At 40.8% G+C, this 24264-nt stretch overlaps 1 protein-coding gene across 1 annotated transcript in view; it reads right to left on the reverse strand.

The window, feature by feature from the left end:
* The window catches only part of KCNB2 (potassium voltage-gated channel subfamily B member 2), a 474255-nt gene that overhangs the window by 245956 nt on the left and 204035 nt on the right, over positions 1–24264 (reverse strand). The gene's annotated exons all lie outside the window — the stretch shown is intronic.

Genomic DNA, 24264 nt, shown 5'->3' on the forward strand with positions numbered 1-24264 from the left:
AGTCTTGAATATTCTTTGGAAGGACTGATGTTGAAGCTGAAACTCCAATACTTTGGCCACGTGACATGAAAAACAGACTCATTAGAAAACACCCTGATGGTGGGAGAGATTGAAGACAGAAGGAGCAGGGGACAACAAAGGATGAGATGGTTGGATGGCATCACCGACTTGATGGACATGAGTTTGAGCAAGCTCTGGGAGTTGATGATGGACAGGGAAGCCTGGTATACTGCAGTCTATGTTGTCAGAAAGAGTCGGACATGACTGAGTGACTGAACTGAACTGATGTCAACAGTATCTTGTTACCTTACAGTCTCACCTTTCTAATGTATTGGAGACCTTCACCCAGGCTGAGAATCAAGGCTTATGTTGAGATTCTTAAGGGAAATGAGAAACTATTGTCCCTTTCTGTAAGATACACAATGACCTTCATGAGTAAAATAATCAGTCTTACTGGGAAATGATATGATTCCAACGGCTTATAATCAAATTACATGTGAGAGCCCCAATATTATCTATAACAAAGCAAAAGAAATAATCAAAAAGTCACTTCCTGGTGACCAATTCTTATTTGTACAAATTCAAATTATTGTGATAGAAAATGGAATCGCACCCCTGGATGCTGTTTAAAATTGTAAAGATTGCCTGGATTGGGGAGTCTGCGATTTAAATAGCCAGGGCGGTAGAAAGTGACTATAATTTGACTATGAATCATGGTGATGTTCACAGGAAGACTGTGACAAAAAGACAAAAGGGCCTTGCTGTCCATAATAAACCACTGAATTGCCTTCAGATAAACGCATCTTGTCTTTTGAGTGGAAGCCACCTATCAAATTTCCCCCGCAGCCTGCTTTGATCATAGTAATGAAAATGCACTTTGTACAGCACGAGTTGCCTAATTCATTAGCACAAGCCTGCAGTGGACCACCTGCCTGGCTCCAGGGGAGAGAATAAGGGCGAAAACAAAAAGTTCGTATTTTTCTAAAATGGCTGACCTTTATCTGAAACCATTAAAAATCTTCCTCTACTGTGAGATGCTGTATGCACCAGTCAGCCAGATAGCCCCCTAGAGCACACCCCAGCACAATGGCACTGATTTTCTCTTTAAAGAGGTCATCTTCTCAGTCTGGATGCTTGGTCCTGAAGCCTCAGAGGAGAGGGCAATGAGTCTCATTCAGCTCTCTTCTTCCAGGGACACATGGGGACATATGCATTGCCATTGTGCTATGGATTCCATGGTTCAACAGTCATCATCACATCCAGGCTCTTAAAAATAACTTTCCAGTATGGCCAACAGGTAGGGAATGTTCAAACAATTCTTCAAAAAGGTATTTTCAAAGCATCAAATGATGCAGATGTCCTACTTTTGCATCAGACAGTCTAACTTCATATAAAAGCTCTTTGAAAGCAGGGACTCTAGTTGAACCAGTGGGATAACAATGGGAAAATGTTTTGAAATGGTCAAAATCAAGGTTTCATCATAAGAACAGAGAGCATAGGCCGCGTTGATGTACTGATGTGAGCTCATTTTCTCACTGAAGCTGCCCTGCACAGAGGGTGTCTGTGCTGCCAATCTAAAGCCCTTTTGAAACGGTAATGCTGTGTTTGCTGTCTTGATGGATAAAATACCTTTATGCTGAATCTCTGCTTGGGTTGATGGTGAGATTATTTCTACATCTTAAAGGGGTAGCTAATTCCTAACCTAAATGTTGTCTATTCCAGATTGCACATAATAAATACTCCCGTAAGCAATCTTCCAGATCAGTTCAGCAGCCTGGGAAAAGATGGAGGAAGGGTTGCCTTTAAGAAAAACCAGAAACTATAAAAAGAGCTGGATCAAAAAAAAAAAGTAGACTCCCAATAGCACACCCACTGAGGTTGGGCTGACAAAAATAGCCACTTGCACAGATATAGTTCCCTTCAATGTCAGGCTTCCCTCTCCAACCACCCTGACTCCCTCCCTCCTCCAGCTCCTTAAAGGATTTCTATGGTGCATTCAGGGCTCCTAGCAAGCACCTTAGAGTCATCAGCACCAAATGCAGGGCTGTATCGGAAGTTATAGCTGAGGTTGCTGGCTCAGAACATTCCTCCTTCTTCTCTTCCTCCTCTCCTCTGGTTCCTCATCCTTCCCTCTCCCTTCTCCTCCTCTTTCTCCTTCTCTTCCTCACTGTTCCAACAGCTGCCTTCCTGGGAAGGCACGACTTTTTCAAATATAATTTTTATTTGTTTATTTGGCTGTGCTGGGTCTTCATCGCTGCGCAGGCTTTTCTCTAGTTGTGGTGAGCAGAGGCTACTCTCGAGTTACCCTGTGCAGGCTTCTCACTGAAGTGGCTTCTCTTGTTGCGGAGTTCAGGCTCTAAGGTGTGTGTGCTCAGTGGTGGTAGTGTCTGGGCTTAGTTGCTCTGTGGCATGTGGGATCTTCCCGGACCACGGATCGAACCTGTATCTCCTGCACCTGCAGGTAGGTTCTTCACCACTGAGCCGCCAGGGAAGTCAAGAGATGACTTTTTAGTGCTAACATTTAGAATATGTGTGCAAGGTGCCAAGCACTGAACCAAATACTTTGATACACAACTTCTTGAGTCCTTCCACAGCCCATGAGGAAATCGCAGCTCAGGTAAATAACTGGTTCAAGGACACACACTTAATTAGAGGTCGAGCAGATTCTGATAGTGAGACATAGAGCCCTGTTTTCGGCCATTATGCTGTGCTGCCTGTTTGGTCAAGAATGGAAAACTCATGACACATCCAGGTTAGTGCCCTCTTGGGGGGAGGCGGGGGCGGGATTGCCAATTAGTCCTACAGCTGGCTATCCACCTCAAACCAAAACCAAAATTCTTGAGTCTAGCTGACTTGTGTTTAAAAAAGATAATGTAGGTGAAGATTAAAGAAATAAACAAATGCAGTTTTGCTAAAACTTGGAATACACCATTAGGTACATGTCTTACAGGTGATGAATGGAGTTTTAGCTCTTGGTATAACATCTGTCCATGCTAAATGACCATGACCCTAATATTTGCCAAGCCTCCCTTCTTTCTTGTCTTCCTTTTCTCTCATCACTTTCTCTCTGTTTTCCCCTCCCTATTTTCTCTCTTACAGATTCATTTATTTATTCATGCATTTATCTGTTCTATTATCAATTCAGTGCTTTCAACATACCAGGTTCAGAACTGGGGGCTGGAGATACAAAGATACAATGATGGTCCTCAAAGTACTTAGCTGGGGAGACAGAGAAGTCACCATAACAGTGCAGGCTGGTACCTCTTGTGATGCGACATCACATCAAGAACTGTCCAAGTTCCTAGGATGGGTAGTCAGCCCAGCCATAGGCAGTACAAAATGCTCTTTCATGGCTTATTTTTAAAAGCATGCCTATGTTTAATATTAATCTCAGGTATAGCTGAGAAAACAGGCAACAGAAGAAAGTCATTCTTATATAAACTATTCCTTTCCTCAAGTCCACAGAATCCCCACCAGTAGCTTCAATATCACACTCATTGTAAATATGGGCCTGGTGAGAGGTTCTAAGTACTATGTTAGCCAATCAGTCCTTGTGGTCAAAAATTTTTTGAAAAAAAATCTGTCTCTCTAGTAGGCATCTCAGTTCTACTAGTCATACTTCCTTGTAATGTCTAAACATCCAAAGGATAGAAAGTGAACAGCACAATGTTGCCAAGTACTTCTTAGAAGCCTGTAGGCTGTCTCCCAGCAGTGCAATCAGGACAGAGTGAAGACTGGCTGTATGACCACAGCTTGGGACACAAAGCAAGCTCTGCCTCACTTTCCCTTGGGAACTCTGGAGTCTGAGCTGATAGACCAAGAAACTACAGTGTTCATGCTAGCCAAAAACCTGACCCTGACACATAGTAAACTGACCTAGAAGAGACAACTATGGGATCATTTAAAGAAGCAGCTCCCAACAGAATAAAAGAAAACATCTTCCATGGGAAATGAACAAAACACCCTGTACCATATAGAACCAGCTTCATGAGCGTGGCTCCAGTGACTCCCAATCAATGTATCCTCTTGGCATCTGAAAGAGAAGAATCAGCAGGGAACTGAAATCCAACTGTGTGAAAATGTCTTCCTTTCTGCAAAGATAATTAGCAAAATTCACAGGCACTATCAGATGCCATGTGACTTCAGCAGAGGCTGTCTTTGGATAACTGGCTCCTAGTAACCAAATTGGCCCCAGACTGACAGGATTGTCATGGCAGGGATCCAGCTTACTGGGCATGATATCAACTCTGATTTTAGAATCAGAGTTTCTAAAATCAATGATCTGTTCAAACACAGAACACTTTCTATGAGAAGTTCTGTTGATCTTCTATTAAATATCTATCGAATTGTGATGTGTTTTTCTCCTTCGCTCCTTTCTCACAGCTGTCCTGAGAGAAGGAGACCTTATCTCCCCACATTGCCAGAGAGACAAGAGAGGCTGAGGAAGGTTAAATGATGTGTTCACACCAAAAATTGAGCACTGCCCTGCATTTGTGAGGAAACACCAACTGCCTCACATTCTTGAGCAAGTGGCCTTGCTCTAATCAGTTCCTAAACTGGTACCTTTTATAGGAAGTGTCTCTCTTATTGTTTGTGAAATATTTTTACAAACACAGTAATACTTGGTTGATGGGCAAACTCTCTTGGCAGATCCCTCCATGTTTAACTTACAATGATGACTGATGTTCAAAATGAGGATTATAAGATTCTGTAATGCCTTTTGAATCATTAAAAAAGAAAATTAAATTCTGCCAAATAAGGATTTTTGTCTGCAGTGTATTTTATTGTATGCTACTCTTAAGTGAACAATTTATCATTGACATATATATAGGCTTTCTAGGTGGCACAGTTGATAAAGGATCTGCCTATCAATGCAAGAGATGCAAGATGTGGGTTTGATCCCTAGGTTGGAAAGATCCCCTGGAGTAGCAAATGGCAACCCACTCCAGTATCCTTGCTTGGAAAATTCCATGGACAGAGGAGCCTAGCGGGCTACAGTCCATGGGGTCACAAAGAGTTGAACACAACTGAGCATGCGCATGCACACACACACACACACACACACACACATGTGCGTATAGGATGACTTTTTTTTTTTTTGCAAAGGAGACATCTCATTTTCTTAAAATAAAGGACAATACATATATAATGTAAGATGCTTTCCTCTGACATTCTCTTTCTTTCCTGCTTATCCATCCTTCCAGCCAATTTATTCTTACAGGTCTAGTCTTTTGGGTTCCTCACCACTGTACCAGAATTATCAAAAAAAATCTACATCTCACTTCAGTGAGAAAAAAATCCACGTCTCACATCTGCTTTCTAGTGGTGATTAGAATGGCACAGGACAGAAGGGGTTGGGGACGGGGGAGGTTTCAGTTAGTGAAGGTGGCTGAGGAAATTTGGCTTCCTGGTCAGGAAAGTTACCTCTGGCATCACTGTTTTTATAAAAGAGAACATCCTCTCTTGGTAGGAAATTTCCAAATCATTTATAGTCCAAAGCAATTTGTTTTGGTGAGAGTTAGCTGCAAAATTTCTTGATAGTAGACTTTCAAGAAATTGGCTAAGTTGTCTGGTCTTCAGAAGTTTCAACCTTGAGTTTGATTATATCTTTAATTCTAATGTTTTTTTAAAAAGATATGCTACATTTTTTCTCTTATACATATTGTGTTTTACATATATGATTTAACTTTGTCATTTTCTCTTTTGAGATTCAGTGTTGAAAGTAAAAATATCAGATATAGAGCTCATTGCTTTTTCCCTTCAAGTTTCACTGTTTCATGGGAAGGGAAAATCTGAAAAACGGACATTGATTGTGAAGAAATCAGACAAATGAATTAGTCTGTGAGTTATTGCCTTATTATACACTCAGTAAGACTTTGCTGGATTAAAAAAAGGGCAACCACAAGAGGTAAAATTTAATCAATCATTAAGATAAGCATTATACACTGTGTTCTTTCTTAATATACTTTTAGTATTCAATTGACATTTCCCTTGAAATTAATACAAATTAATCTAGATTTCATCAAAGGCTATTTTAGACATCCAATTTTGGTGTTTTGAAATAAGTTTGGAACTGTAATCACTGCTTAAAAATAAGGACAGTTGGAAGGAGAAATGTGTCAAAAGCAAACCCATGAGCGTGCTTTGGGGTCTAGCCAGCTCTGAAGAAGCTCAACTCCTCCCTTACTGTCCAGGAGAATCTGAAAATTCTGCTACTAATGTATAGCCCTGGGCCTCTGGCTGGAGCAGACAGAATTGGGGGCCTCTCTTATGTGGGGATGATGTCTAGGGGCATCAAAAAGGAATCCTAGATTAAATAATGTCAGTAAAAACAACAGTAACTCCAGAACTAGCAACATTTCTCTCCACTTGGTTACTAAAGATTGCAATGACCATATTAAAAGTTTATTCTTGGCCCCTCATGAAAATCCAAATATTCGTAGGAGCAGCTGAATATTAACAGCTATTTTTGAAGGTCATGAACATTTTTCTTCCTGAGAAACTTTCCAAAAAGGGAGGAGGTGTTTGAGAATATCCTGATATCAAGTAAAACTTCATAGGACTATCCTTCACTGCAAATGCATCTTTCTCAGTGGAAAGAAACACAAAGAGTACCCATGGCTGAACAGGAAAAGGCCTCCTTGTTAGTTTTCATTTGAGTCAGTTTGTTAACCTTCAGGTTCTTTGTCTAGAATCCTGGAGCTGACGCCCCAAGTAACATTTTCAAATTGCAAACAGAAAATAGACTACTGGAATGATATTCACCTAAAATTCTTTGAGGAATAACATCAAGTATAAACAGACAGTTTGCTCTTCTTTCTGCCATGCTGCCCTCTCTTTCTTGCAAACTACTCATGATACTTCGAGGTTCTGCTTGCTGCTGCTGCTGCTAAGTTGCTTCAGTCATATCTGACTCTGTGTGACCCCATAGACAGCAGCCCCCCAGGCTCCTCTGTCCCTGGGAGTCTCCAGGCAAGAATACTGGAGTGGGTTGCCATTTTCTTCTCCAAGGCTCTACTTAATGAATGTTACTTTTTTTCCTATAAATTCTCATGTAATATTTCCCCTCCCCTTTGAAGTGAAGTGAAAGTTGCTCAGTTGTGTCCAACTCTTTGCGACCCCATGAACTATACAGTCCATGGAATTCTCCAGGCCAGAATACCAAAGTGTGTAGCCTTTCCCTTCTCCAGGGGATCTTCCCAACACAGGGATTGAACCTGGGTCTCCTGCATTGCAGGCAGATTCTTTACCAACTGAGCTATCTATCAGGAAGTCCTCCCCTTTACCTCACAGCAAAACAAACAAACATTAATTAAGGTGTTAACTAAAGAAACGGCAATCCATTCCAGTACTCTTGCCTGGAAAATCCCGTGAATGGAGGAGCCTGGTAGGCTATAGTCCATAAGCGACTTCTCTAAGGTATAATTAATTTTTTAATAGTGCTCTTTTATATCTCCAGGACAGCATGTATAACATTATACATCATATCATAGGTATTTTTCTACCTCTGGTGGTCCCATTGGACTCTGGAGACCTCCAGGGCTATCGCCCACTTTGTATTCTCAAGTACAGTGCTTGAAATACAATGCGTATAGGTGTTCATTGAGGGTTTGTTCAATAAAGTGTTTGTCGTTCTCTAAGCTACTCCTGAATGATTGTTCACTCATCTAGCTCTTAAAACACAGCACATTATTAATATAGCAGGGAATTAGATAAAGAAAACAAGACCAGAAAATATTGGCAGTACTAATAGGAATAGGGGGCAATGCAATTTATAACATTTCTTTCTTTCACTTTATATTTTACCACACTGTGAGGTATACGGGATCTTAGTTCCCTGACCAGAGATGGAACCCATGCCTCCTGCATTGGGAGTGAAGAGTCTTAACTACTGAACCACTAGAAGTCCCTATGATATTTCTTGATCAGGCTTTCCATGAAGAATAACTGAGTATCACACTGCCAGGCTAAATGAAAGCATTCTAGATTGTATAGATTTTTGACCCGGATATTTAGTCAACCATCCATCCATCCCAATTTAAAAAGTGAGCAGAAATGTCAGGAGAACAGAGTCAGACTGAGTTAGACTGAGAATAAGGTACAACAAAGACACTTTCAGAAGCTCTGGAATTGAAGAGAAGGGTTAACCTCCATTCTCTTGCATGATTTCTCAGCTACAATGTGGTCAGGTAAAGGGACATTTATAGCTGTCCCAAGAAAGAGACTGTGTTCTGTCTCCTGCAGTTCTGAACTGGTTTTCATGCTTACCAAAATAGTTTAGTTTTCCTTGAATTCGGGGGTAAATAATCTTGGTATTCAAATAAAGTTTAGAAATGGAAAGATGGTATTGCTAAGATTATTATTATGTACACTTGATAAGATTGTTATAAAATAGCTACATAAAGAATTATATTGATTCCTTCTTATATAATAGTTCCAGCCCCTCTTCAAAGTTCTGTTGTATGTTTTTCAATAGTGGCCTATGACCTCTTGCTTCTTTTTCCTTGTGACGTAGTCTGTTATGGATTTGTGAGCCACCAGGCTTTTCACACTAAGTCTTTGTAATCCAGTCATTTCTCCAAGCTTACGGTCACCCTGAATAGCTTCTGACAATGTATGAGGGCAAGGATAAGTGTTCCATAGAAGGCTGCAACTTCAACCTAGGTAACGAGATATAGCTGTGCCAATACTTCCAGTAAGATGCCAGGATATAAGGACCTCAACCATGCGAAGGGCTGGAGGTCACCCAACAAATCAAGAGACTGGTAGCTTTTAAATGTAAGCTATAAAAATGCTTCCCTTTTATGAGTGCAGCACAGTTATACGGATGTACTATTGTAATGAGCTATATGGCAAAAAGAAGACACAGAAGGGGAGCAAAAGTCTTGGTTAATGAGCTGACTGTCCCAGCCAAAGGGAGATAAGGCACATACTCCTGTTTCTGAGTTTGCAGTGTAACTGCCAAAATATTTAATAGCCAGACAAAATTTCAAATTGTGCACAGATGGAGGAAATGGGTGAGTGCACTAGGGATTTAAAATTGGTCTAAAAGGAGGTGTAGAGAAGTCAAGCCATACCTTTGAAATAACTCATTTTCTGTTTCAAACATTCCTCTTCATTTTGTTTCATTTTCTAAAGGTCTCTTTAGCTCATTAAAACATCTTTCTCTTTCTACTTGTTAAAGATTTCCTGGTTCTTTTTAGCTTACTAGTTTTTTTTCATCCAATGAGCAAAAATATCAGAAAAATTGGCAAGTGAAATAGTGATGAGATAAAAAGTAGGAAGAGAGGAAACAGAGCATTTCCTCTGGGCGGGGTTCCTGATGCTACTGGAGCTTTGGACTTTGTCTCTTGGTACAGTAAGAGGCTGTTGGATACAGTTGGGTGCTCTCAGCCTTCATGGGGAAAGACTCCCAGGTCTGAGAAACTGTCTCTTGGACTGCCTCTTCATTTTCAGTGTCCTTCCCCAGGTGGGTGTGAGTTCACTAACGAACAACCTCAAAAGCAAAACAGCAACAAAAAAAATCTGCTAAACTTGTGTTTCTAACTTCAAAAGTAAAATATATTCAAAACCCAGAACTTATAAAATATGGAAAAGCTCAAAGAAAAACTGATGAAAAGTAATCTTGTAATTCAATCATTCAGAGATAACTATTTATTCATATTTTGGTGCCTGACTTGTATTTTTCAAAAATTGATACATATTGTTTATGTAGGTGACTGTATTGGTTTTAAAAATACAGTGCTATATGTAATACTGTTTTTAGCCTGCTTTTTTCACTTAAATGCAATGGAAATATTCCCATACATGTCTTTTACAGACTGACTATGATGCCATAATAATCGACATATGGATTTAGCATCTTTTATTTAACCAATGTTCTACTCTTGGATATTGTTTTAGTCTGTGGGGGGCAGTCATAACAAAATACAGCAGAGACTGTGTGGCCTCAACAACAGAAATTGATTTATTTATTTTCTCACAGTTCTTGGAGCTGAAAGTTTGAGATCAGGGTGCCAGTATGGCAGATTTCTGATGAGAACTCTCATTCTGAATTGTTGATGGGCATCTTCTCATTGCATCCTCTTGGCAGGAAGGGACAGACAGAAAACATGGTCTCTGGTGTCTTCTTAAAAGGTCACTAATCCTTTCATGAGGGCCCTACCCTCTTGACTTCATCGAAATCTAACTATCTCCCAGAGGTCCCACCTCCAAATACCATTGCCTTTGGAATTAGGACTTCAACATACGAACCTGGGGAGGCACAATTCAATCTATTGCTGGTGTTTAACCTGTTTTCAGTTTGTCTACTATAATCATGTTGGATAAACATCCTTAGATACATCTCTCTATGAAGAGAAAAATCTCTTTCTTTGGCATAAATTCATAGAATAACTGGATGAAAGGGTATGGGCTGTGAGGTTTTTTTCTCTGATTAATTTATGATAACCAAATTATATCCTCAGTTCATTCAAATTGAATGAACTCAGTTTACAAACAATTATTGGGTTGGCCAGAAAGTGATGTTATGGAAAAACCTGAATTAACTTTTTGGCCAATCCAATACTGACTGTGAGTTACTGTAAGTACCAAAAACATTAGATAACTCTTTCTCCCAATGAGTTGATAATCTGGACCCAAGGACGATGAATGGAGGCGGGTCAGGTAAACTAATAAGAAGAGTTGAAACACTCTTATTTTCCTTCTCCTCTACAGAGCCAGTTCATCTCAGCAGGATGCAGAGCTTATTAATTTGTTATACATACTGTCAATCTGCCTCTACAAAGTCTATGATATCCTATCGGCAGAAAAGAGAGTCCACTTCCCTAAGTGTCTGTTCAGTTTTGAAGATTTATTGGACTGATTTAACTTTCAATTGCTCCCTTTGTGCTTCTTCTCTAAAACTGTTAGTAATCAATTTTCTGGCTCAGTGCCTATAACTCTTCCAAATGACAACAGACATAACTTTCTTTAGATAGAGAAAGATGACAAAATATATGCATTCACCACAAATACCCTGTTCTGAGGCACCAGAAAGAAGTAAAATTTTAAAATATTTAATATCTCTTGCCTATAGTTTAATTTTGGAATAATCCCATGAGAGGAAAAACCACTAATGCTACCAAAAGTTTAATTTTCTTATCTAAAATATATGATATGGTTTGTTTTAATGGAGAAGGGGAAGGGTTGATCTTCTAAAGATGTTAGGTGAAACTGAATCTTAAACAATTTTGTGGAAGTGATTTTGACATCTCCAGTGTTATGAAAAGAATAAAAGTAACATTTGTTTGGTGTTAATGCTCATAACTCTAAACCATTTCTCTAAATAATACATATTTTTATTTATTTATAAATACATTTATAAATAAATTTATTTATTTATAAATAAATAATAAATATTTTCTTTCAGAATGATAACCTGTGACTTCTTAATAAAGAGAAGAGAAAGTAATATATTTATTCTGTATTAGGTATCATGCCAGATTCTTTCAATTATGTTATCTCAGGAAATTGCTTTTATTTCTTACAACTGCCTTATATGGTAGGGTTATCAACTTTAGCAAAAAAAAAAAAATTAGAAGCCTAATTAATTGGAATTTTAGATACACAACAAATAAAAATTTTAGTATATCTCATGTGATATTTGGGATTAACTTCTGCTAAAAATTGTTACTCTTCTGAAATTCAAATTTAACTTGGCATCTTCTGTTTTATTTGGCAGTCATAGATAGGTACAGTGATTCACATTTTACTTTCCATACTGTGAAAATGAAATGACAGGGAAAGAAACCAAATAAAGTCACCACTGTTTGTCTCAAAAGATCTGGACTCTCACAAATTAAGGCATTAGTTCTCCAACCTTTAGTTTCAAAATCTTATGGTATATTTGGCTTGCTTTTTTTATCTCCACTTTAAGTTTGTCCAAAATGATACATTCACTGTTTTTCATTTCTAAGCCAAGGCACACATTAAATGGAGAAATAGCTATACAAATGGCATTGAAATATTAATTCGCTTAAAGATTGATTTTTCTGGCCATAACCACTCACTCATATTTAATTTACAGAACTGCGGGTACACAATAAAAATACAAAGCGGACAGTGACACATGATATCCTCAAGTAAGATTATGAAACACTGTCATCATACTATGACAAGAAGGCAGAGCAAATAGAAGGGCAAGAGGCTAACTGGGAAGAGAAAAGGTGAAGCTCTAACTCTTAAGGGAAGAGTTAAATAAAGGAATGAAGAAAGAAATATTAATTCCCAGGCACAAGATGGAAACATCACCAGCAGGTAGACGATGAGGATTTACTTTAATCTGCCCAAGTGAATGGATCCAATGAGTGATCATGGGATTAAACTTGCACATGGGGGACTGTCTGACAAGACACAGCCAAGCCTTTTAGCCCCTTTATATAACTGCCAGGGAGAGAAAACTGGTTTGGAATATTCCATGACCAAATGTCCTTGGATAGGCTTGGGCCATCCTACCATTCCTTGGTTCTCAAGAATCCTTGTTCAACTGACTCTGGATTGGAAGACATGACCATGACCCTGAGCTTTTTGCATTTTGAGCCACTGGATTATGAGAAAGAGGAAGAAATTGCATCTAGTATCTGAGGCTTAGTTCATGCTGGGGGCCTAACAGTTTAGGCAGAGGAGGGCCTGACACTTGAAAGCAGAGTCAGCGGCCAAAGGGAAGGTAGAGCCCATGGGTTTGCCAGGCATTGGATTCTAGGGCTTTGTGGAAGCTGTGCTGTGGGCCATGGCTTCCTGATGATCCGAGCATGAACATGGCTTGAACAGGAGACAACTACCAATTCAATGATCCCCACATGCTGCAACTTTGACAAGTACTACAGAAAAGAGACATGCTGAAAAATGAGTAGTTAGCCAAGCAAAAAGGGTAGGAAGAGGGACTTCCTTGTTGGTCCAGTGGTGAAGACTTTGGCCTCCTACTTCAGGGTGCACAGGTTGGATCCTTGGTCAGGGAGCTAGATCCCACATTCTGCAACTAAAAGTCCCGCATGCTGGCTGAGTGCTGCTACTAAGACCTGGCACAGCCAAATAAATAAATAAATAAAAGGTAGGAAAAGAATTCTGAGCAGAAGGCACAGTCCCAGAAAGGCTTGACCTAGGAGGGCACCACACATTCCAGGGCTGGAAGGGGGGCCCCTAGCTGATGCAGAGGGCACAGCAGGAGAGGAAGGCAGACAGCTGGTCTTGCAGGCCCTGTGGGGATTTGCCTTAGCTGTAGGGGCAATGAGAAGCTCGTCAGGTATTTAGAAAAGAGGGCACGCAGGATCAGATTGACAATTTGGAAGCTCACTCTGCCTGCACGGTGGCAAGCAGACTGGAAGAAGGGGCCCATGAATGCAGGAGGTAAGGCTGCTAGGGTGGCAGGCTGTGAGGGTAGCTTGAATTTCAGGTGATGGTGGGGAAGTGCTTTCAGATTTGGGGAGCAGTGAGGAGGCAAATCAACAGACCTGATGATAGATTCCTCAGTGATCAATGCAAAGAAATAGAGGAAAACAACAGAATGGGAAAGACTAGAGATCTCTTCAAGAAAATTAGAGATACCAAGGGAACATTTCATGCAAAGATGGGCTCGATAAAGGACAGAAAAGATATGGACCTAACAGAAGCAGAAGATATCAAGAAGAGGTGGCAAGAATACACAGAAGAACTGTACAAAAAAGATCTTCATGTCCCAGATAATCATGATGGTGTGATCACTGACCTAGAGCCAGACATCCTGGAATGTGAAGTCAAGTGGGCCTTAGAAAACATCACTACGAACAAAGCTAGGGGAGGTGATGGAATTCCAGTTGAGTTATTCCAAATCCTGAAAGATGATGCTGTGAAAGTGCTGCACTCAATATGCCAGCAAATGTGGAAAACTCAGCAGTGGCCACAGGACTGGAAAAGGTCAGTTTTCACTCCGATCCCAAAGAAAGGCAATGCCAAAGAATGCTCAACCTACTGCACAATTGCACTCATCTCACATGCTAGTAAAGTAATGCTCAAAATTCTCCAAGCCAGGCTTCAGCAACACGTGAACTGTGAACTTCCTGATGTTCAAGCTGGTTTTAGAAAAGGCAGAGGAACCAGAGATCAAATTGCCAACATCCGCTGGATCATGGAAAAAGCAAGAGAGTTCCAGAAAAACATCTATTTCTGCTTTATTGACTATGCCAAAGCCTTTGACTGTGTGGATCACAATAAACTGTGGAAAATTCTGAAAGAGATGGGAATATCAGACCACCTGACCTACCTCTTGAGAAATCTGTATGCAGGTCAGGAAGCAACAGTTAGAACTGGACATGGAACAACAGACTGGTTCCAAATAGGAAAAGGAGTTCATCAAGGCTGTATATTGTCACCCTGCTTATTTAACTTACATGCAGAGTACATCATGAGAAATGCTGGACTGGAAGAAACACAAGCTGGAATCAAGATTGCCGGGAGAAATATCAATAACCTCAGATATGCAGATGATACCATCCTTATGGCAGAAAGTGAAGAGGAACTAAAAAGCCTCTTGATGAAAGTGAAAGAGGAGAGTGAAAAAGTTGGCTTAAAGCTCAGCATTCAGAAAACGAAGATCATGGCATCTGGTCCCATCAATTCATGGGAAATAGATGGGGAAACAGTGGAAATAGTGTCAGGCTTTATTTTTCTGGGCTCCAAAATCACTGCAGATGGTGACTGTAACCATGAAATTAAAAGACGCTTACTCCTTGGAAGGAAAGTTATGACCAACCTAGATAGCATATTCAAAAGCAGAGACATTACTTTGCCAACAAAGGTTCGTCTAGTCAAGGCTATGGTTTTTCCTGTGGTCATGTATGAATGTGAGAGTTGGACTGTGAAGAAGGCTGAGTGCCGAAGAATTGATGCTTTTGAACTGTGGTGTTGGAGAAGACTCTTGAGAGTCCCTTGGACTGCAAGGAGATCCAACCAGTCCATTCTGAAGGAGATCAGCCCTGGGATTTCTTTGGAAGGAATGATGCTAAAGCTGAAACTCCAGTACTTTGGCCACCTCATGCGAAGAGTTGACTCATTGGAAAAGACCCTGATGCTGGGAGGGATTGGGAGCAGGAGGAGAAGGGGAGGACAGAGGATGAGATGGCTGGATGGCATCACTGACTCGATGGATGTGAGTCTGAGTGAACTCCGGGAGCTGGTGATGGATAGGGAGGCCTGGTGTGCTGCGATTCATGAGGTTGCAAAGAGTCGGACATGACTGAGTGACTAAACTGAACTGAACTGATGATAGATTCCAGAGATTCAGTAAGGAAGCCAAGGAGGGTCCTGGAATATCCTGCTTGCTTCACTGTGAAGACCAGGATGTTGGTCACTAAGAGGCAAAGTCCAGAAATAGAGCAGGAAAAGGGATGAGAGTGCATTGGTTTCAGAAAGACTACATTTGGGCAGTCCAGAAGGTTCTCTCCAGTAGGAGGATGTCTATTTGGATTTGGAGCTCAGAGAAGGACCACAGAAATCATTGGTTCAAGTATCTATGGCCTGAGGTGCCTCAGAGGGTGCATGCATACTTGTTGCACAGGGTGGGAGCCAGCAGGGCAGAAGGCTTTAGGCCGAGGACCCATTCAGCCTCGATTCTACACATGTGGGCTCAGTGTCTCCACCTGTTAGATAAGAATGATGACGCAGGGTGGAGCTTGGGTTCCCATTCCATGACTTCATGCATACAAAGTCTACTTCATAAACTGTAGAGTCCTACACCAATACTGAATGGCTTTTGCTAACCATTGAGCCAGTGTTGCCCTCCTGTTCCTTTGCTTCTGATAGTCTTCCTATCTGCTATCTTATTCTTACCTTCTTTCCGGTAGTAGGGACATAATAATATTGAGGGCCTATTAACTGACAGATCTCATGTTAGATAGTGGGAATATGGCTGGAAGAAAAGATGCTTACCCTCCTGACACTTCTATTTTCAAGGAGAAAAAACCACATCAAACTCATTCTCACAATATAACTCATTGCAAGAGTTCATCAGCAAAGACAGCAACCCCCAGATAATGTAGTGTAACCTAGGCTTGACAGAGATCTATGAAGAAATGCTAAAACAAGGCACAGAAATAGCAGCATACACACAAGAGGCAGCCTGAACCAGGAATGGGATAAAAAATGTAAAGCTGACAGTCCTCCTCTTTTGGGAATTTCAGTCTGTCTCTAATGCAGGCATAGCCTCACTTGGAGATAATGACCAAGTCCAAATCTAAGCTGCATTGTTTATTTGAGACTAACTTCACCTCTGTCTTTTCCTTTTGCAAAAGGCCCCACTCACCTAGTTGTACCATCTCTAGATGTCAGGAATTAATATAAATAGAAGAAAAATTCTTCAGCAAATTTATAATATAAATACTTGGAAAGTTATGAGACATTTATAACATAAAGTATTTAGATTACCTGATGATATATACATAGTATCTAGGGTAGACCATATACTACTGAGATTGAGTATCTAGAATCCAAGGCTCCTGTTGGATGTATCTAGAATTCAACTAGTATCAACTAGTATCTAGAATTCAACTAGTATCTAGAATTCAACTCCTGTTGAATGTCTGAATCCAACTATGCCATCATTGTACTGGGCCCTGGGGATATCAAGACAAATAGTCCCATGATTGAGTAGGGGAGGGAGGCAGTGCAAATAAGTATAGTGCAGTGTGATGAAGTCTACAGGAGAGATAAGAGGGTAATGAGAACACAGTGGGGGAAACCATTAAATATGACCATGAGAGATTCTATGTAAAGGTAGAAGAGTTTTGGAAGGAGATTAACTTGGCCATGATGTGTTTTTGGAAGGAATATTTGAAGATGTGTTTAAAGAAGTCAGGAAAAACTTTAGTGGAAATGTTCTGATACAAATTAAGAGAAACAATTATTAGATGAAGAATTATAGCAAGATGGCAAGGGTTAAGAATCCAGAGAAGTTTTCTCCACAACAGATGAGAGGAAAGGAAGAAGGATAAAAATCAACCACACATGACAACCACCTCCTGCCCTCTGACCCCTCCAAGCTCAGTCTTGGCAGCAAAGGTGTCTCCTTCCTAACAACAAGGGCTTCCCCGGTGGCTCAGATGGTAAAGAAGCTGCCTGAAATGCAGGAGACCCATGTTCAATCCGTGGGTCTGGAAGATCTCCTGGAGAAGGGAATGGCAACCCACTCCAGTATTCTTGAATGGAGCATTCCATGGACAGAGGAGCCCGGTGGGCTATAGTCCATGGGGTCACAAAGAGTCAGACACGACTGAGTGACTAACACTTTCACTTTACCAGCACCAAGATATTGGTGTACCTTGAAAGAGCAGAAATGACTTGTATCTGGAGGTTCAAGAACTAAAACATCATCTCAGAAGAAAAAGGTAACATAAAACGTACTTAAAAACAGAATATGTGGTTTAGGGTCCAGTTTCTCAAGGTCAGAACATTCAAGAAGATGAAATGGATGAGGAGCCCAACCTTAGTCACTCATGAGTTTGGACTCCCATCTTTCTTTAATTCCATTCTTTATCTTGAATGCTTCAGAGCCTCTGAATGTTGTCTTCAGAATGCAGAATGGAAGAATGGCCATCTTTTCCACTATTTCCTTTAACTAATTTTTCCCTGTTATATTTTCTCATAAATTCAATTTTCCTAGGGTTTTCCTTTTGTCTTTTTTGGCTCATTACTTTTCAGTTAGAATTTGTTTTCTTTAGCCTCCTTTGTCTTCCTTCCTTCCTTCGTTCCTTCCTTCCTTCCTTACTAAAATACTACAATTGCCAGCTGTCACCACCCACTCATGACATCCTCCTGGTATAATGTGACTGAGCAGAAGCAAGTGAGAAATGTGTTTAACTCTCAGGCCCCAAAGCTTCTTTCTACATTTCAACTACAATGAAATCTGTGGGAGGGCGTTTGTAATGACTTAGGTAGATAGAAAATTAAGGGATAATGCAGAATTTTTTTCCAAAGAAAATATATTTTGATAGGAAAACCCCAGCCACTCTATGAGCCAAACCTGTAAATGTTTAATTGCTAAATAATTGTATTTAGTAAAAAAAAAAATACAACAGCATATTTTCAGCAGAAGAGATCTGAGATGAGAGGAATGTTACCATCCTCTATATTTTAAAAGATTCATAAATTAGATGGTATTATGGTTGGCGTCACCGAGACAGTTTTGTTCCAGGGGACAGGAGAGCAAGGGCCATGCCTTCCTAGTGCTTCTACTGTTTCCACAAGGATGTCAGGAATTATTGGGAGTTGTGTTCTTCTTTATGGAAATGGGGTCACAAAGAGTCGGACATGACTGAGTGACTAACACTTTCACTTTACCAGCACCAAGATATTGGTGTACCTTGAAAGAGCAGAAATGACTTGTATCTGGAGGTTCAAGAACTAAAACATCATCTCAGAAGAAAAAGGTAACATAAAACATACTTAAAAACAGAATATGTGGTTTAGGGTCCAGTTTCTCAAGGTCAGAACATTCAAGAAGATGAAATGGATGAGGAGCCCAACCTTAGTCACTCATGAGTTTGGACTCCCATCTTTCTTTAATTCCATTCTATATCTTGAATGCTTCAGAGCCTCTGAATGTTGTCTGACTGACACCACCAGGTTTGCAGCAGGTAAAATCAAAAGAAGTCCAAAACAGTGATTATGGAGAATATTTCATTCCTTTCTTAATAATAGACATTATTCCAGGTGAAAGATACATCAGTCAAGAAACTAGACACAAATGTCTATCATACACTTTGGGTCTCATATTAGTATTATTGTCATAATCCTCCTAACATTTGAAGGCTTCAAGTCAACTGAAAGGCAGAAAAAAAAAAAAATGACTTCAACTTAAGACCTCACCAATTTACTCCCATCTCTGAATTTTTCTTTTTTTTTATTTGTAAAAAAGAAAAAAAAACCTGCAATAATAATAATCACCTTATAGATTTGTTATCATAACAAATAATTTTCTGACCAAGTGGTTATGGAACTTTCAAACATTAAAGCACATAAACCATAGTGCAAGTAAAGCTTTGACCACCATCTGTGGCATATGAGAAGCATTCAATAAGTGAGAGCTATTGTTACATTATTGTTACAGAAGAAAACCACATTGTCCAACCCAAGGTCAGTGCAGGTCAAAGGACCAAATCCACGGAGGTGTTTGGCCTTCTGAGTTAAGCTACCGCAATAAACGTTTTCCAAACAAAATGTATATTGCAGGAAAAAAGAGGGTAAGAACCCTGCCATTGCACTAGTAGGATTCAGGGAGTAAAAGACTACTACTCATTTTACTAGCAGGACTATGAACATCACAGCTGATGTGGCACTTGGCATGTCTTTAAAAATCTGCTCTTCTCTTTTTCTCCTTCTTCCCCTTCCCCACCTTCCCCTTCTCCTTCTAGGTTGAACTTGCTTACGTGAGTCTACAGAATGAAACACAGATTATGAATTATTTACTTTCCCTTTTATGAATAGTAACCATCACTAAAGCAAATTAAAAGCATCACTGGGCACATATTTAGAATAATATGCGTAATACATAAATCAACACTCTTATTAGGACAGAAGTCAAGTTAATTAAATGAGCCCCTTATGCATCCAATGTTTGACCCTCGCATATGCTCTTTCTTCCTCAGGACCACAGCAGGTCACCCTTTGTTGCCTGGCTAGCATCTAGTTGTCATTCAGGTTACATCATAAACACAATCTTCTCTAAAGGCCTCTTATGACTGCGAATAATTGAAGACGCTTCCCTCATATATGCACCTGTGCACCCTTTACCAGAGATCTCATGAAATGTTCCTGAAGTTGCTGGTTTATGTATCCGACTCTTCAGTACGAACGTATAGACCTTAAGTGGAGGCTGTGTGCCTGGACCTCACTAAGAGCCTGACACATGTAGGCCGTTTGGCAGTCATTAATGCTGTTCAAAAATATTCTCGGCTCTCTGCCTCCAGGGCTCGCGGTAGGATGGCACCTCCTGGCTCACTGTGTGGTTGTGCTGGGCTGTGCAATATGCTCTGGCCAGTGAGTCGTGAATGGAAGTGACAGGTATCACTTCTGGGTCAGACCAGTCCACTGCCAGGGCGAGAGCCTATCCAGCACTCTTTCCCTCTGCCGTGGGGACCAGCAATGTCCAGACAGTGGCTGCTCCCTCCGTCTGGGTCTTGGAGGGAGGAAGATGGCTGACTGTGATGACCGTGTAGTGAGAGCAAAAAGCACATCCTTGTCCTTGTGGACTCCTGAGATTTTGGCATTTAGCCCATCCTGATACATGAATTCCATGATACTGATGAATAAGAAGGGAAAGGGAACCCTCTAACACTGTTGTGGGAATGTAAATTGATTCAGCCACTATGGAGAACAGCATGAAGGTTCCTTAGAAAACTAAAAATAGAACTATCATATGACCCAGCAATCTTATTACTGGGCATACACCCAGAGAAAACAACCATAATACAAAAAGAGGCACGCACCCCCGATGCCCACTGCAACACTGTTTCCGATAGCCAGGATATTGAAGCAATCTAAATGTCCATCAGCAGAGGAATGCATAGAGGAGATGTGTGTGTGTATACATATATAATGGAATATTAGCTGTAAGAAGGAACAAAATTGAGTCATTTGTAGAGATGTGGATGGACTTAGAGACTGTCATACAAAGTAAAGTAAATCAGAAAGAGAAAAACAAATATCGTATATATGCGGAATCTAGAAAAATGGTATAGATGATCTTGCAAAGCAGAAGGAGAGACACAGACCTAAACAACAAATGTATGGACACCAAGGGGGAAGGAGGATGTGCAGAAGGCATTGGGAGATTAGGATTGACATATGTGACATACGTACATTATTGATACTATGTATAAACAGATAACTAATGAGCACCTACTGTACAGCTTGGGGTGACATAAATGGGAAGGAAATCCAAAAAAGAGTGGATATATATATATATATATATCTGGTTCACTTTGCTGTACAGTAGAAATTAATACAACATTGTAAAACAATTCTATATATAGTTGTCTAGTCAAGGCTATGGTTTTTCCCGTGGTCATTATGGATGTGAGAGTTGGACTGTGAAGAAGGCTGAGAGCCGAAGAATTGATGTTTTTGAACTGTGGTGTTGGAGAAGACTCTTGAGAATCCCTTGGACTGCAAGGAGATCCAACCAGTCCATCCTGAAGGAGATCAGCCCTGGCATTTCTTTGGAAGGAATGATGCTAAAGCTGAAACTCCAGTACTTTGGCCACCTCATGCGAAGAGTTGATTCATTGGAAAAGACCCTGATGCTGGGAGGGATTGGGGGCAGGAGGAGAAGGGGAGGACAGAGGATGAGATGGCTGGATGGCATCACTGACTCGATGGACGTGAGTCTGAGTGAACTCCGGGATTTGGTGATGGACAGGGAGACCTGGCGTGCTGCGATTCATGGGGTCGCAAGGAGTTGGACACGACTGAGCGACTGATCTGATATATATATATATATATATATAGAATAACACAGTGCCCATTTGCTTAAATAGACTTCAAAGGTCTTTGAATACATGACCTCTCTTTCAGGGAAGCCCATATATTTTTTTTTTCTCGTTTTTTTTGGCTGTGCTGTGTGCGACTTGCAGGATCTCAGTTCCCCAAGCAGGGATGGAACCTGTGCGCCCTGCAGTGGAAGTGCAGAGTCCTAACCAATGAGAAGCCCATACTTTAAATTTAGTGTCTTCCTAAAATCTCTAGAGATGACCAGGAATACATCTGGATGTTTAACAATGCCTTGATTAGGAAATTCTTCCCTGCATCTAACCAGGGAGGTAAATATGGTGTGTTTTTGACAATACGGAAGGGTCCTCTGTGACTTCATGATGCTCTTGGCTCTCATTATCTGTGTCTTTAGAGAAATCATTTATCATTTCCAAATACTGGCTTCTTACTTGGGAGTCATTATGAAACCCAAAAGAGATAAATATATGAAACAAAGTAGACTTGCAAAGTATTAGCCATGTCTCATGGCATGTGATTTGAAGAGAATGAGAAGGCATAGGTGCCCCTAAATTGCCAACATTATCTTTGCGCTGGTATCTAAGAGCCCTTTATGAAATTTAAGTAATTTTGGGATGGATTAAAATTAATTAATCACTGCCCTAAGATATCTGCCAGCTAAAGTGGTCCTGAGAACACTGGGACACAGGATGAAGGTGTCTGGAGGGTATGGATGTGTTTCAACAGACTCTCCGGACAGGTAAAGGCAGACTGAAGGCCAGCAACACTTAGGGGAGTAAGGACTTTCCAGGTATCATTGGTGGTAAAGAATCCTGCCAAAGGAGGAGAAGCAAGAGCCAGGTGTTCAACCCACTCCAGGACTCTTGCCTGGAAACTCCATGGCTGGAGAAGCCTGGTGGGCTACTGTTCATGGGGTCGCAAAGAGTCAGACATGACTGAGCACACACACACACACGCACATACACACACACAACACTTAGGAGTTGGGTAACTGACAGGGCAAGACATGGCGAAGTCAAAAATTCCATTTCATGGCTTCATCCAGGGTCAGGATAGCTGTTTCCTGTGGCTGAGAAATCACTGGGCTGTAAGAGGATCTCTGAGACCATTCTGGGTAAAAAGTAACTTACTGAGCAGTTCCGCTGTCATCAAAAAAAGCCATACTTGACAAGACGGCTGAGAGACTGAAAGGCTCTGATTCTTTATGCAAGTCGGTTAACCATTTCCGAACAATTGAAAAACTAGGGGATCTTCTTTTGACCTTTTTTTTTTTTTTAACAGTTGAAGGGATAGAGACAGGCTAGGAAAAATTTTCTTTTTCACTTCATTCTTTCTCTCTCTCTGTTTTGTTTTGTTTTGCTTTCAGTAGAGAAAAAAAATAGTATTCCTATTTCTGCTCTTGTAGACATTTAACCAGAGAGGTTAGACTCAAACCACTGGCTGCTTGCTGAAAATATGAGCAGTAAAGAGGCAGTAGATAAAGTCAGAACATGGAGATGGCAATGTTATCAAAAGGTAAACGATACGTCACTTTTTTCAGCACCTGCGATTTTTTATTAGCTGTTCCCTAACAACCTGGCAGGGTATATATATCCAAGTTACACGTCAGGCTACTGATGTCCGTGAGGTAGAAAGGCGATCCTGAAAGAGAGTTTGAGTTCTAAAATCTCTTATGTCACTGAGACTGCTGATAAAAATAGGGTAGGGATAAGAATAACCATATGCCAGATTCTCATTCTTTAAGTCAGACTTTCGGAAACACTTTGCTTCCATTTTTATGAAACACAGAGGCAGGAAGACATTACTGTGAAGTCCAAAGGTTGGAACCAGGAAAACCATTTGAGCCTATGTTTCTGATATAAATCTGCACTTGCTTCCCTGCAAATGAGAGGGAGGAAAGGGCAGACTCAGGAAGATCCTGAAATCAAAGCCTGAAGAAGTAATCACTCTTCCCACCCTTAAAGGGTAAAATGTCTGAATAATTAATACTGGTGGCAGAAAGCTTGCAGAGAGATTTGAGGTTTGTTCCAACCCTTGAAGTGAGAAGCATTAACTCTGTTAATGCACCAGGAGATGGTATTCCCCAAAATCAATGGCAACTTCCAGTTGATACTCGACTATTGATTCTTTATTGTACCAGGATAAGTCATTTTGGATGACCTCAGCAAATCAGAACTGTAGACTTGCCTCTACTAACAATTAGCTGTTTCTTCTACAGCCACACTGTTGAAATAATGCACTTTCCAAAGAAAGATGAACTAAGCAGAATAGATAACCCAAATTCTACTTTTCATAAGAAGCCAAATTTCTTCCTACCATCAATGCTGGGAATCATTCATTTGCCCACCAGCCAAGGCCTACTCTCCAACTTTTCCGTTTACTCTGGGCCTTGGAAGGCTGACTTAAATGGACCACAGCAGTAGGCTCCCAAGCCCTCCTGCTTTCTTTGTAGACTGGCCACCTTTGGGGAGACGCCACACTGCCAGAAGAATAGCTGCAGTGAGCCGTGGAGTCACAGTGATCTTGCTGCACCCCTCACTCAGGGACCCAGCTCCCATTGGACTCTCTCTCTATAGTCCTCTCTGTACCTGGGTTCTGGTTTCCTCAACTCTTCAGACTTTGGGGTGAGAACAGAGCCCAGTTATTCCCACTTCCTGGAGCTCCCCTCACCCTGTTTCACCTGAGTCTCTTTCCTACACTCTCCTCCAATCACCCTAATTTGAGTGTGCTGTTTGGTCTGTCTTTCTT

The sequence above is a fragment of the Bos mutus genome, chromosome 14, assembly GCF_027580195.1.
Source record: "Bos mutus isolate GX-2022 chromosome 14, NWIPB_WYAK_1.1, whole genome shotgun sequence".
NCBI lineage: Eukaryota > Metazoa > Chordata > Mammalia > Artiodactyla > Bovidae > Bos > Bos mutus.